Source organism: Hippopotamus amphibius, chromosome 11 (genome assembly GCF_030028045.1).
Source record: "Hippopotamus amphibius kiboko isolate mHipAmp2 chromosome 11, mHipAmp2.hap2, whole genome shotgun sequence".
Taxonomy (NCBI): Eukaryota; Metazoa; Chordata; class Mammalia; order Artiodactyla; family Hippopotamidae; genus Hippopotamus; species Hippopotamus amphibius.
Window position 1 is genome coordinate 74499710 of NC_080196.1, and position 12811 is coordinate 74512520.

The 12811-nt window shown below is 43.9% G+C and overlaps 1 long non-coding RNA gene across 1 annotated transcript in view; it reads left to right on the forward strand.

The window, feature by feature from the left end:
* The window catches only part of LOC130831494 (uncharacterized), a 70084-nt gene extending 58510 nt beyond the window's left edge, over positions 1-11574 (forward strand). The window contains exon 4 of the long non-coding RNA XR_009048063.1: positions 11113-11574. This is a non-coding gene — a long non-coding RNA (uncharacterized LOC130831494). The remainder of the gene's footprint in view (positions 1-11112) is intronic.
* Positions 11575-12811: the final 1237 nt, after the last annotated feature.

Sequence of the window (12811 nt, forward strand, 5' to 3'; positions counted from 1 at the left end):
GTTGTGAAGTAACAAGTGCTGTTTCCTGAGCTCTGATTCTGGGGAGCAGGTTGAAACAGTATATCGGGGCAGAAGCCTCCTTGGGGACCCTGGACATTCACTTTACAGGGGCCCCCAAGTCTGCCCAAGACTAAGGCTGGCGCAGGAAGGGGCAACATGGGTTTGGGGACTGTGGATGAGAAGCTCTTGGAGTGAAGGGCAGACGCCAAACCACTTAAGGACACTTCTTGATCCTGGAAGATTCATTTAGCTCCATATTCTTTTAGTTTTAGGTTGAAAAAGCTGTTCACAGCCAAGGTCAGAAGAGGGTTATTGGTGAGTTTTTTTCCTTTGTGCTTTGCTGTATTTTCTGCAATGAGCTGTATTACTTTAATAATCATTAAAAAAATCTAAAACAATATAAAATTAAGAAACTATTTTCTGCCTATAAATTTTCACTGATCCACAGACTCATACAAACTTTCATTCGCTTTGTCACTGCCATCCTTCTGACACTGCTTCTTAAAATAATTGTGACAGGAAATTTCCCAGAATTACTCTGACTGCAGCCTTTGGTCAGACGGATGGATGTTTTCTGTCCTCACAGCCATGAAGAGCTGGAAGGATTAGATGTTCCAATCACACCCGGGTGCGGACAGATCACCATGCATGGTTCGATTGAAAGAGACAGTTGGAATAGTGGTTGGAAGCATTCTGTCCCTGTGTGTGGAGACAGTCTTAGAAATAGATGCCTTTTGTACCCCTCCCCTACATCCTTAAACCAAAATACCACAAATACTATGCCCGTTGTTTACAGTCTTATCTGACTGAGCAGAAAGGGGAGGGATGAATGAATGAGTCCCCCAGGATACTGCCTCATCGTGAATTTCAAGGAGATGTGGATTGGAAGGAAAAGGAATATATAAAAAATATGCATATACTAAATATATATAAATGAAATATCAATATACATACATTTAATAGTTTAAAAACACATCTGTGTTGAGGTGGTATCCTGGGGTCTCCACTCTTTCATCCATATGTATCTATTTGGAGGCAGTCACTGTCTTTCAGGTCACAGGTATGTACTGTTTACGAGTTTTATCTTCAATCCCCATATTTTGTACTTTTGTTGCTATAGGCATATGCCTCTCAGATCAATATCGGTGTCTGGAAGAAGGTAGGAATATTTTACTATCAAAGAAAGTTGCTGGGCCTGACTTTACTTTTAAGAGCTACAATAAAGTGTCTAGTTACCAAACCAGACCACTTCACCAGCCACTTTCATCTCAGTGCAATAACAGCACGCCCGCCCCTCCTTCCCCTGCTGGTTTAGATTATGTGAGGGCAGCGGATGGGTGTTCCACATGCCACAGGCAATCAGCTCAGGAGTCATCAGCTCAATCCGAAATTAGGCTGAAAGCTGTATGATGTCAGAATGATTATAATTCTCTCCTTTTAGATTTTTACACTTTGTAGTAAGATTATTATATCGATGGCTCACGTTTCAAATCTTCCATCAAGATGCCTTTCTGGGGGGAGCAGGGATGCCTCTCCTTTCCTGGGCCGTTAGAATCCTTGCCAATGTATTCCCCACCCCATGCTCACTTTTGTCCTTCACAGTCTGTTTGAAACATGTCACCTGTCTCTCGTGGAGTGCATGAAAGTAAAGCATGTATGATGGAAACAGTTTGAGTTTCTGCAGAGTCTGGCCCTTTTGAACTCTACGTATCATGTCTGTTCCAATGTGGGTTTTGCACATTTGGAGCCCTGCATCTTGCAAGGAAAGCATGACTTTGATTAGCTGCCTGGGTCAACCAAGGGCTGGAACAGATGATCCCTTTGGTAATCAAGAAATTTAAGAGAGTCCAGCCACTTGTTTCAGCCTGGCACCCTCAGGGTGACTGTATGTTGGCAAAGTCACCACGTTCCCAACTCCTAGCTTTGCAAGTTCAGATACTCAGTATCATCAGATCCCCAAGGGCAAATCTGGCTTTGGGAGACTGATTCCCAGTAATCAAACTCACAAAAGGCTGATGGATAAACCTACCTCATCATGTGCCTGTGAGGATTAAATGAGAGTGTGGACATAAAGCTTACCTACCTCTGGCCTGGCACATATAGTAAGTGTCCTATAAATGTTGGCTTTTATTTTATCCAGTGACCTGTCAAATTGTATTTGCAGCACAGGATAAACACAAACCAGTAGTTACTCTTTGGCTTCCTCTCCCAGTTCTAGAATTCACACAGAGCACCATCTTTCTAACAGCTGGTCAGTCATGATGTGATAAAAATAGGTCATTTTGAAAAAGTTCCAGTCCTCGGGATGCACTGGGCCCAAACTCCAGAGACACTTCTGTCTCTTGATCTGCTGGAGAGGTGCTCTTGTCTCCTGATTATATCTGGCAGAACTGCTGGCCCGCATTTAAAGCTCTGAAGTGCTCTGCTTCCGCATGCAGGTGGCTGATCTTACCCATTCTTTGTTGAGTCTCATTAGCTTCCATTATAATTAACGGTGCCTGTAGACGTTCCGAGCGCTACCTCTCCCTGCTGCTGTAGCACAGTGCCCATCAATGGTCCACTCACCCTTCGCACTCAGGGCGTCCACAGAATTTGGTGGAATTCACTGTAGCTAACACTTAACATAGGTTATGCCCGTGGTCTGAAGAAAGGCTCCACCTCCGATTTCTGTTGTGCTTTGAATTGCAGCACCACCCCGCATCCCCACCTTTCGAGTTAACCAGTAAAGCCCTTGGTAAAACAGAGAACAGAGCGCTAGTAGACTGAGATAGGAAACTGGTTAGGATGGAGTGAGAGAATGGTCTGGAGCACAAAACTCTACCCAGGAAGAGAAGACCTGACCACAAGGTGGGGCTGGGGTGGGGGTCAGGGTGCCAGATAGCCAGAGGTCAGCAGGAAAACACATCATACTCCCTGGAGGTCTGAGAGGAAACGGCCTGTTGAAAAGAGGTAGGGGGCTTCCCTGGTGGCACAGTGGTTAAGAATCCGCCTGCCAATGCAGGGGACATGGGTTCGAGCCCTGGTCCGGAGAGATCCCACATGTCGTGGGGCGACTAAGCCCATGCGCCACAACTACTGAGCCTGCGCTCTAGAGCCCGTGAGCCACAACTAATGAGCCCACCTGCCTCAACTACTGAATCCTGTGCATCTAGAGCCTGTGCTCCACAACAAGAGAAGTCACTGCAATGAGAAGCCTGCGCACCACAACGAAGAGTAGCTCCTGCTCACGGCAACTAGAGAAACCCCACGTGCAGTAATGAAGACCCAGCACAGCCAATCAATCAATCAATCAAAAAGAAAAGAGGTAGAAGCGGAGTGGGAGCAGAAGTCAGCATGACCTCCTTTACTCCCACGCTCAGGGTGAATTCTGTTGATGACAGCGCTGCATAGTGCCACCTGCTTTGGCATGAGAGAGAGAGAGAGAGAGAGAGATACAAAGCATTTGGAAGGGCATGGCAGTAAGATGAGAAGTTAGTACAGCCTCCACTCCATCTATTCTTGCCTTCCTCCTGGAGGAATCAGGGCTGAGTGTCTGCAGATGGTTATTCTTCATGGAGTAGTAGAAATTTATCCTCCTCTCCTGAGCCACGTGGCAATGTCATCTCCCTGTTTGCAGAAGTGCGGTAAACCCGCGATAACTCTTCGACACCAACAGAAGAGGCATGCAGGAAATTACAGTTTCATTTAGATTCTGACTTAAAAAGGAAAACACAAATCTTTTCAGGTTTGAGCCAGGGAGTTAATCAGTCTTACTAACAGGAAAGTCTCCTCATAGCCTCAGCACAATCAGTGTTTCTTTGGAGAAAGAGTGGGCAGGGGTGTAAGAAATCACCAAAAGTGCCCTGTTTCTCCTTGTCATCAAGTCCCCCGAGACCAGCGTCAGGCGTTGGCCCTGGCAGCCCGGTCCAATCGCCAGCGGTGTGTGCCGGGCGCTCACGCCCCCTGCAGCCGTAGAGGACCTCTCTGCGTCTCCTCCCGAGCGTCCCCGGAGTGAGGTCTGAACCACAGCCAGTGCGCTCTCCCGATTCCTCCTGCGCTGGCCCGCGGCGTGAGAGTGGATTTCTCTGCGTGGATGTGCGTGTGCTTCCCTGCGCTGGATGAGGGTGGCCTCGGCCAGGCGGGGCTCCGAGGGCCTCAGACCCTTGCGATGCTCATGTGCCACACTCCCATTTCCTCTGATCACTCTCAGGCAGTGTTAAAAGAGGGAGGAAGTCATCAAAGAGTAGCCCTTGGCATCTTCACCCATGGGCAAAAGTCCCCTGATTTATTGGAGATGTTCCAGTCAGTACACTGTGCGCTCAACGTCTGCTATACTCAGCCATGCCAAAGGGGGCGCTAGAGGGTGGCTGGAGGGCACTACCCTTTTCCTGCACTGCTTGTCACCCCAGCAATGAGTCTTCACCCTGGCAGCCACAGTTGATTCTAGAAGCCTGAAGTTCCAGTTTCCAGGTTTCCCACCCTGGCACTCGCTTCAGAGACACCAGCCCCAGCCCCGCCCGTCCTCTGGCTCCAGATTCTATACTAACCCCTGCCCCAGGGTGGTAGCCGCTTCCTGCAGTGAGTATATCAGTGTGACCTCCTGTTCTTGCCTGACCTCTTCACACCTCAAAACCTGTTTAACCAATTCCCACTTTAGATGATCTCGTCAGAACAACTAGTATGATTTCTGACCGCCAGAAGCAACTCTTTCAATAATTCAATCCGCTAACATTCGTGGAGGGCAGTTCTGGGTGAGGCTCTGGTGCTGAGGCTGTGGTTAAAAGATAAACAAAATGTATTTCTGTTTTTGCAGAAATCAGTGTTGAATAATGATTACAATGGTCTGTATAGAACTCTAGTTTTGACAAGCAACAACAACAACAAATTAGGATTAGAATTAATATATCCTTTAAAGAAAAAAAAAGATCTAATTGAAAAATGTGCCAACCGTATAAACAAGTTCACAGAATAAATAATAAAAATGGTCAAGGTTTATGTAACCTGGTGCTTAACCTCAGTTTAATGGAGGAAATTCAAATTCATTTTCTCCTCATGCACAGCTGGAGGGAATATGGGGTGAGTATAGCCACTTAAGAGATCACTTGGTATAACTCATCACCCTGAAGTTCTACTGGTAATAGCTACCCCAGAGAGAAACCTAAACCCTGTGCTGAAGGAAGCAAGTACAAGGATCTTCTTCGTTGTAATGTTATTTATAACAGTGAAAAATTCAAAACGACAGAAATATTCAGAAAAACAGGAGTGGCTAAATAAATAACTGCTCACCCCTTTCATGGAAGACCATGCTTCAGTTTTCTAAGATGAGATGGGCCTAATTGTACTGGCATAAAAAAATTGTCTAAGCTGTATTGTTAAGTGAAACAATGGTTATGTCACTTACGTTAAGACACATACAGGCAGATATCTTTCCTATGGGCAACTCCTTGAAGAAAAGTCTGGAAGCATATATAGCATATTGCTAATAGTGACTGTTTGTAAAGAGAGGACTAAGATAAGGGGCGCTGGAGAGAGGAACAGTCAAAGGTTACAAAAACAAGGCAAAACAAAACCCGCTGATCTGCAGAACACTCTTTTACATAAAATGTCACTTACTCCCTACATTGGCCTTACGGTGTAAGCATCATTTCCACTTACAGATGAGGGAACCCCAGCTAAGAGATGCCAAGCAACCTTTGTAAAGGCACGTAACTAGTAGACAGAGAAGTCCCTGGGCTTGATGTCTGATCCCCAGGCTCCAAAAGGAATCAGCAGTTAGATTAATTGGAATCTGACATCTTTGTCACTTCTCACTTTTAATTATTTCTCACTGTTTAAATTGAAAGACACTTGGAGGTACCTCAGACAGTCTATTGTATGTCAGAGTGAGAGGGAGGGGGAAGGAGAAGATTTGCAAGTGATCAAAAGATACACTGATATGTAAGATTCTCTTAACCTTTCATTTTCCAGGTGGGGTCTTAGACACCTGAGGGTCAGGCATCAAAGGACCAGAGCATCTGCACCCCAGCTCTCTCACTGCTGGGGTCTCCCACCAGATTGGAGACTAGGGTGGGGTACAAAACTCTGCCCTCAGGTTTCAGGAGGAACAGGGAAGAGGGGAGGCAGTGAGGACAAAGACTGAGCTTTGACTAGATGCTGGCTCCAGTTCTCCCAGTGGCCAGGAGCTGCAGGGTCCCTGCTGGGGGGTTAGGGAGGGCCCCTCGGGACCTGGTCCTTGCCTTCTTGAAGAAGTCGGATTTAGTCTTATGACAGCTTCAAATGAGGTTAGGCATACAGTTGTACTTAGCAAGTGCAGTGCTGAAACCATTGATTTGTTAAATGTGTGCAAAATATATCACATTTTTGGTAACCCTAGGAATTTTCTTCCTCCTACTGTCTCTCTACTTCTCCTCCCTCCCTCTGTTTCCATTCACTCTCTCCCTTCTCCCTCACCCTCTCCCTTCTCCCTCACCCTCTCCCTCCTCCCTCCCTCCCTCCTTCCCTTCTTCATCCATGGAGAGGGCCTAGTAGCTGGCCTTTCCTCTAATTTTATACCAAGTTTGATAGAGGTTTCTTAGTGTAGCCTTTTTTGGCAGTACAGTTACTATTTCAAACACTACAAAAAGTTATACGTGGGTGATGTGTAATGGTTTGAGGTCATAATTGAGGTTTCTTTTTCTCCAGGCTTTCTTGTATCCATTGACCTTCTCCTACCACTGGGGGCACAGGGGTAGGAGCCTAAATGCCCTATCCTCAGGAGGGAGAGAGCTGACAAAGAGACAAAGTCTTAGCGCTGAGTTCTAAAACAGGTAAAATAAAATAGATTGCACAGCCAGGAGAAAAGTCTTGAAAACCAAGGCTTCTATTGTTAGGAGCTGGGTTTTTAAGACAGAGAAGGATTTTAAATTCTGAAAGTTTGGCTTTGGCTATCAGTAGCCGGTGGCCTCAACATCCCCGGCTGTGCCTGAGTGGGCCTGGTCCTGTTCCTGAGAGCCGACTGTGGACGTGTCTTCTCAGCTGCACGTTCAGTAGCTTGAAATCAACCCTGGTAGCAGTGTGTTCACCATGGAAATTGGCAGATATTACAAACCAGGGCTTTTTTCCTAGAGAGTCTGTTGTTGAGATTTTGGAAGCAGGGGGACTAGGAGAGGAGGGCACAGGTGAACTGCCAGGTAGACCCTTCCTGGGCTGAACCCAGTGGTGGGGGTGCAGACAAATTTACAGATAGGGCTGGAGCTAGGAGGCCAAGGTATTGCATCTCACTTCTCACGTGCAGCTCTCTGAGAAGGTAGCAGCTACACAGAGCGCTGTGTGTGAAAACAGGCAGAAATGAACAGCAGGGCAGGTCTGAGTGTAAGCACAACCTGGGAGAGCTGGTCTCCCTGTCCCCCAACCCCCATGCCCCCCTCAACTCCGCTGAGGTGAAGGAGTCCATGGACACTTCCTTTAGGGCACTGGGATGGGGCAGAGATCAGCGCAGCGTCTTGGAGTGCATGGGCGGGGTGGGGGGGGGGGTCGCTGACCTTCCCTTGGGCTTACTCACTTTTTCCACCAGTTTCTCCTGTGCTTTGCTTTTCTCACTAATGAAATCCCGTTTAATGGGCAGCCATCCCAAGGATCTCACTTAAGATACAACCTGTAGAGGTCTCCCTCTTTTGAGTGTTGAATTGGTTAACATGCTACATTGAGTATCAGAAAATTGGGAAGAAAATGCCCCAGAACACTGAGTCTGCTGTAGATTTCCTCATAGTTCTCTGACAGGATTCCTGTGGCCCCCTCTTAAATGTAAGCCTCCCACAATGTTAGAAAAAGAGACGGAAGACGGACAAAAACCATGGAAAATGGCAGCTGAAAAGTTCTGTGCTGATGGATGGAAGAAGGGAAAGGGGAACCTGTGGAGGACAATGAAAGTAAAAGAAACAGGGAAAATAAGAGTAAAAGAAACAGAAATAGAAACAAACAAATGATAGTGATACCAAAGAGAGCCGCAGAGGAGACACGGAGAAGAACATGGGTTCTGCAAGAAATACTGTGTAGAGAATGCTGCACCAGAAAGGAACAAGATCTGTGGACACACAGAGAAAATAAAGAAGAAAAACCAAGAGGCGCGTGAGTTCCAGTGTGATAAGAACCCCCGCGTTCTCTGCTTCCTGGGATGAGGTGGGGCGTTGACCCCTGGCTCCATAATTCCCGGCGAGAAGCAAGGTGTTTCATGGTTTGCCAAACCTGGCAGGTACTGGCCTGTGAGAGCCGATGGCTAGATTTTCAGAAATTTTGTTAAACGTGGTTATTTAAGAAAACTAAGTTATATAAACCTGCAACTAAATAAATGATATTTAAAACGTGTAATACTAAGAAGTCATCACACTCTGGTAATTTTAGTATCGTTTACTATCTTTGTAGCTATCAGTTGATGTCTATTTTATGGAAATACCATACAGTGGTTGTCACTGCCTACCCCTCCCCAACCCCACCTTTAAGTAACTTCACGTTGCTAGATTGAAATCAGCCACAGTGGGAGTGTTTGCACCATGCAAATCAGCAAATGCTACAAATCGAGCCTTAACAATATTGCCTAATTGTCTTGATGTGACAACATGGTGGAGACAATAACAGTGTAGATTAAGCTTCAAAGTGTGTTATAATTGTGGCTGTTACGTTGCGAATAACACAAGAAATTGAGGAAATATTTCCCCCAGTATTCAAAAACCTTCATCTGATTCATCATAAAAAGTTGTTTATGTCATTAATGAATGACTATCTTTGTCATTTCACTCTTGTCTTATTATAATTACATGAAAGTGTCAACCAACATTCGTGGCAGAGCTGTACTTGTTCATTAGTTGCAGCCATCGTTGGCTGCAGACAAGCTGGCAAGTCAATGAAATTACTCCATGAAAATCAACTGCTATGTGGAATTGAAAGTAAAGAGTGTTGTATGTTTTAGTAGTACTAGTAGACGTAGTAGTAAATTGGGTGACTCATCCTTTACGTCAGTAAAATTTATAATAAACTTTTGTACCAATATTTGCACACGAGCATTTTTTGTTCTTGTTGTAGAGCCGGCTGTTAAGCATTTACCAGTGCATCACGGCTAGTTTAGTCACTAACCATTGCCTCACTTAGCAACGATGACACCCAGAAGCCTTCCTTTAGAAGAGGACCCAGAGGCGGTGAAAAACACAAATATATTTTCCTTCCTTTTTAAAAAACATGCCAAATATACATAACATAAAATTTACCATTTTAACCATTTTTTCTTTTTCTGTGATATATTTCTCTTGTGGGAATTGGTATATGTAGGTATTTATAAATGAGGAATACTTTTATTTTCTATGTTTATTTTTTAATTTAAATTTTTAAATCTTTATTTTTTAAGTTGAATTTTCCTTTTTTAAAAAAATTGACGTACAATTGACATACAATGTTACATTAGTTTCAAGTGTACAACATAATGATTTAACCTTTGTAAATGTTGCAAAATGATCACCATAATAAGTCTAGTTACCATCAGTCACCATATAAAGTTAGTTTTTTTTCTTGCAATGAGAAAGATTACAAGAGAAAAAGATTTTCTTGAAGATTTACTTTCTTAGCAACTTTCAAATTTGCAGTACAGTATTGCGTATTGACTATGGTCACCATGCTGTACATTACATCCCTATGACTTATTTATTTTGTAACTGGAAGTTTGTATCTCTTGACCCCCTTCATCCATTTCTCCTGTCCCCCCAAACCCCCTTCCCTCTGGCAGCCGCTAGTCTCTTCTCTGTGTGGATGAGTGTGATTTTGTTTTGTTTGTTAATTTGTTTTGTTTACTAGATTCCCCACATAAGTGAAATCATATGGTATTTGTCTTTGACATGTCACTTAGCATAAGTGAAGGTCCTCAAGGTCCACCATTGTGACCATTTTTAAGTGTGCGGTTCAGTGGCATTAGGTACATTCACATTATTGCACCACCATCACCATCCATCTCCAGAACATTTCATCATGCCAGACTGAAACTCTCTACCCTTTAAACAACTGCATATTTTCTACTTTCCCAGCCCCTGTAACCTCTATTCTACTTTTTGTTTCTGCAAATTTACCTACACTTGGTACCTTGTATGAGTGGAATCATACAATAATTGTTCTTTTGTGTCTGGCTTATTTCACTTAGCATGATGTCTGCAAGGTTTATGCATGTTGTAGCATGTGTCAGAATTGCCTTCCTTTTTATGGCTGAATAATATTCTATTTTATTTATACACCACATTTTAAAAATTGAAATATAGTTGATTTATAATATTGTGTTAGTTTCAGGTGTACAGCAAGGTGATTCAGTTATACATATATATATATTTTTTTCAGATTATTTTCCATTATAGGTTATTACAAATATTGAATATAGTTCCCTGTACTATACAATAAATCCTTGTTGCTTGTATATTTTATGTGTAGTAGTTTGTACCTGTTAATACCATACTCCTAATTTTATACCACCACCCCCTGCTTCTGCCTTTGGTAACCATAAATTTGTTTTCTATGTATGTTTCTGTTTTCTATATAGATTCATTTGTATTATTTTTTAGATTCCACATGTAAGTGATATCATATAATATTTGTCCTCTGTCTGACTTACTTCGCTTAAGTATAATAATCTCTAGGTCCATCCATGTTGCATGCAAATAGCATTATTTCATTCTTTCTGTGGCTGAGTAATGTTCCATTGTGTATATGTACCACATTTTCTTTATCCATTCATCTGTCGATGGACATTAGGTGCTCCCATGTCTTGGCTATTGTAAATAGTGCTGCCGTGAACGTTGGGGTGCATGTATCTTTTCAAATTCGAGTTTTCATTTTTTTCTGGATATATATCCGGGAATGGGATTGCTGGATCATATGGTAACTCTATTTTTACTTTATATTTTTAAGGAAACTTCATACTGTTTTCCATAGTGGCTGTACCAATTTCCATTCCCGCCTACATTTATACCCCACATTTTGTTTATCTGTTCATCTATTTAGGGAGAATTGGGTTGTTTCCACATTTTGACTGCTGTGAATATGCTGCTATGAACATGGGTGTACAAGTGACTGTTTTTCCTTTCTTCCTTTTTATGAATGCCTTGAATTCTGGAACCTCTGAAGGGCAGATGAGAGCTGGGTGGATCAAAACGGGACCCCAGGACCATCTTATCTCTTGTTCTCCCCAAATGCTTGCTGGCTGTTTCTGCTCCCTCTTCACAAATGAGAGGCTGTGTGCTTTGGGAACAGCACCCAGAGAAGTCAAAGGCTTGGTCGCTGAAGCATGACACCATCTAATGCCTTTGCCAATGGCTGGGTTAGGTTCACTGTGAACTACCCCACAACGTGAACCACCACGGCCCCCGCACCCATGGCCACCCTGAAACTGCTGGCAGAACCCACAGAGCGGTGGGGGTGTGGTGAACATATCTTTGATATTGTGAGAGGCAAGTGGCCTCAAGGGATGAGAGGAGCAGCCAGGGCTTGGCCCCTCTTCAGGGTCAGGAAATGCCAATGACACTGAGTGACCAGTGCGATGTGGATCTAAATAAATAAAATTTTTTAAAAATGCTGGAAATAATCCGCCCTGATTTGTGCCTAGTTGCTGACAATGCCATCGGCCTTTTCCCAGATGGAACAAATTATTTGCTATTAAAAATTCATTTAAAAATAACATAACCAATCAGTGTGTTTCACTGTTAACTTCTCAAAGGAACTGAAAAGAAAATGGAAAAAGTTTTGTCTTTTTTTTTCTGAAGGAGAAACAGACATCTTCAGTTCCTCTGAGCAAGTGCTAGAGCCGTGTTCAGCAGGGCAATGTCAGCGCGATGAGTCTTTTTATGTGACATCAAAGGATGTGCAGACAGTGGAATCAAAGCTGGAAATGAAGAGCAGTTCCAGATGAACTTTTAAAGTCTTTTGTCAGGCTCAGAAAATCTTTCCAAGTTGGGGAGTGCTGGCTGGTGCTGGTATGTTAAGAGCCCTGATAAGGTAGGTAGGGGCAGAGGACTGAAATGTTGGGATTGCGGACTAAGGTAGACTAATACACAGCAGCCACCTTCCTCCACACTGTCTGCTCTCCAATTCCTGTCCTCCAAACCCCCAGTTTAGAGGCATTTGCAGTCCGTTGCTTAACTTTTGCCCACATTCCTGGCCATGTGACTCTCTGGATGTGGAGCCTGTTCTGGGCCTGGTTTCTACAGAGTGAGCCAGTAATTGGCCCAGTGTAATCCTCTCCGTTGTGCCCAGGTAGTCCTCAAGACCATCCCTGTGGAACAGCGGGGGCAGGTGCTCTGGTTGGAAACAAGCCTCTTCAGTCCCTATCTTCACCTGAGGTAGCTCATACTGGGCTTGGCACCCTTTTGCTCGAAGAAATGGGTATGAATCAGCAGAGCTGTGGGAGGGGTGTGCGTGTGTGGATCTTTATCCCCAGAAGGCGGGAAAATCTAAGCATCTAGGGTGTTGAACTGCTGTGTTGTTTTCTGACCCTGTCTTAAAAACTGGTACTTACCAGGTGGGCATAAACAACCCTTAGCACCTCTGAAATTGCAATGGGGTAAAGCTAACTTCCACTTAAATAAATTTTACAAGATGGGCTTCCTATGGACAAACGTAAGCAGATTTCTACTTCAATATAAACCATTTTCAACAGTTAAAAAAAAAACAAAAACAATCCAATCAGAAAACGGGCAAAAGATATGAAGAGATGCTTCTGAATACAGGTGATATATGGATGGCAAGTAAGCACATGAAAAGATGCTAAGCATCGTTAGCTTTCAAGGAAATGAGAATTAAAACCACCACCAGATATCACTACACAACT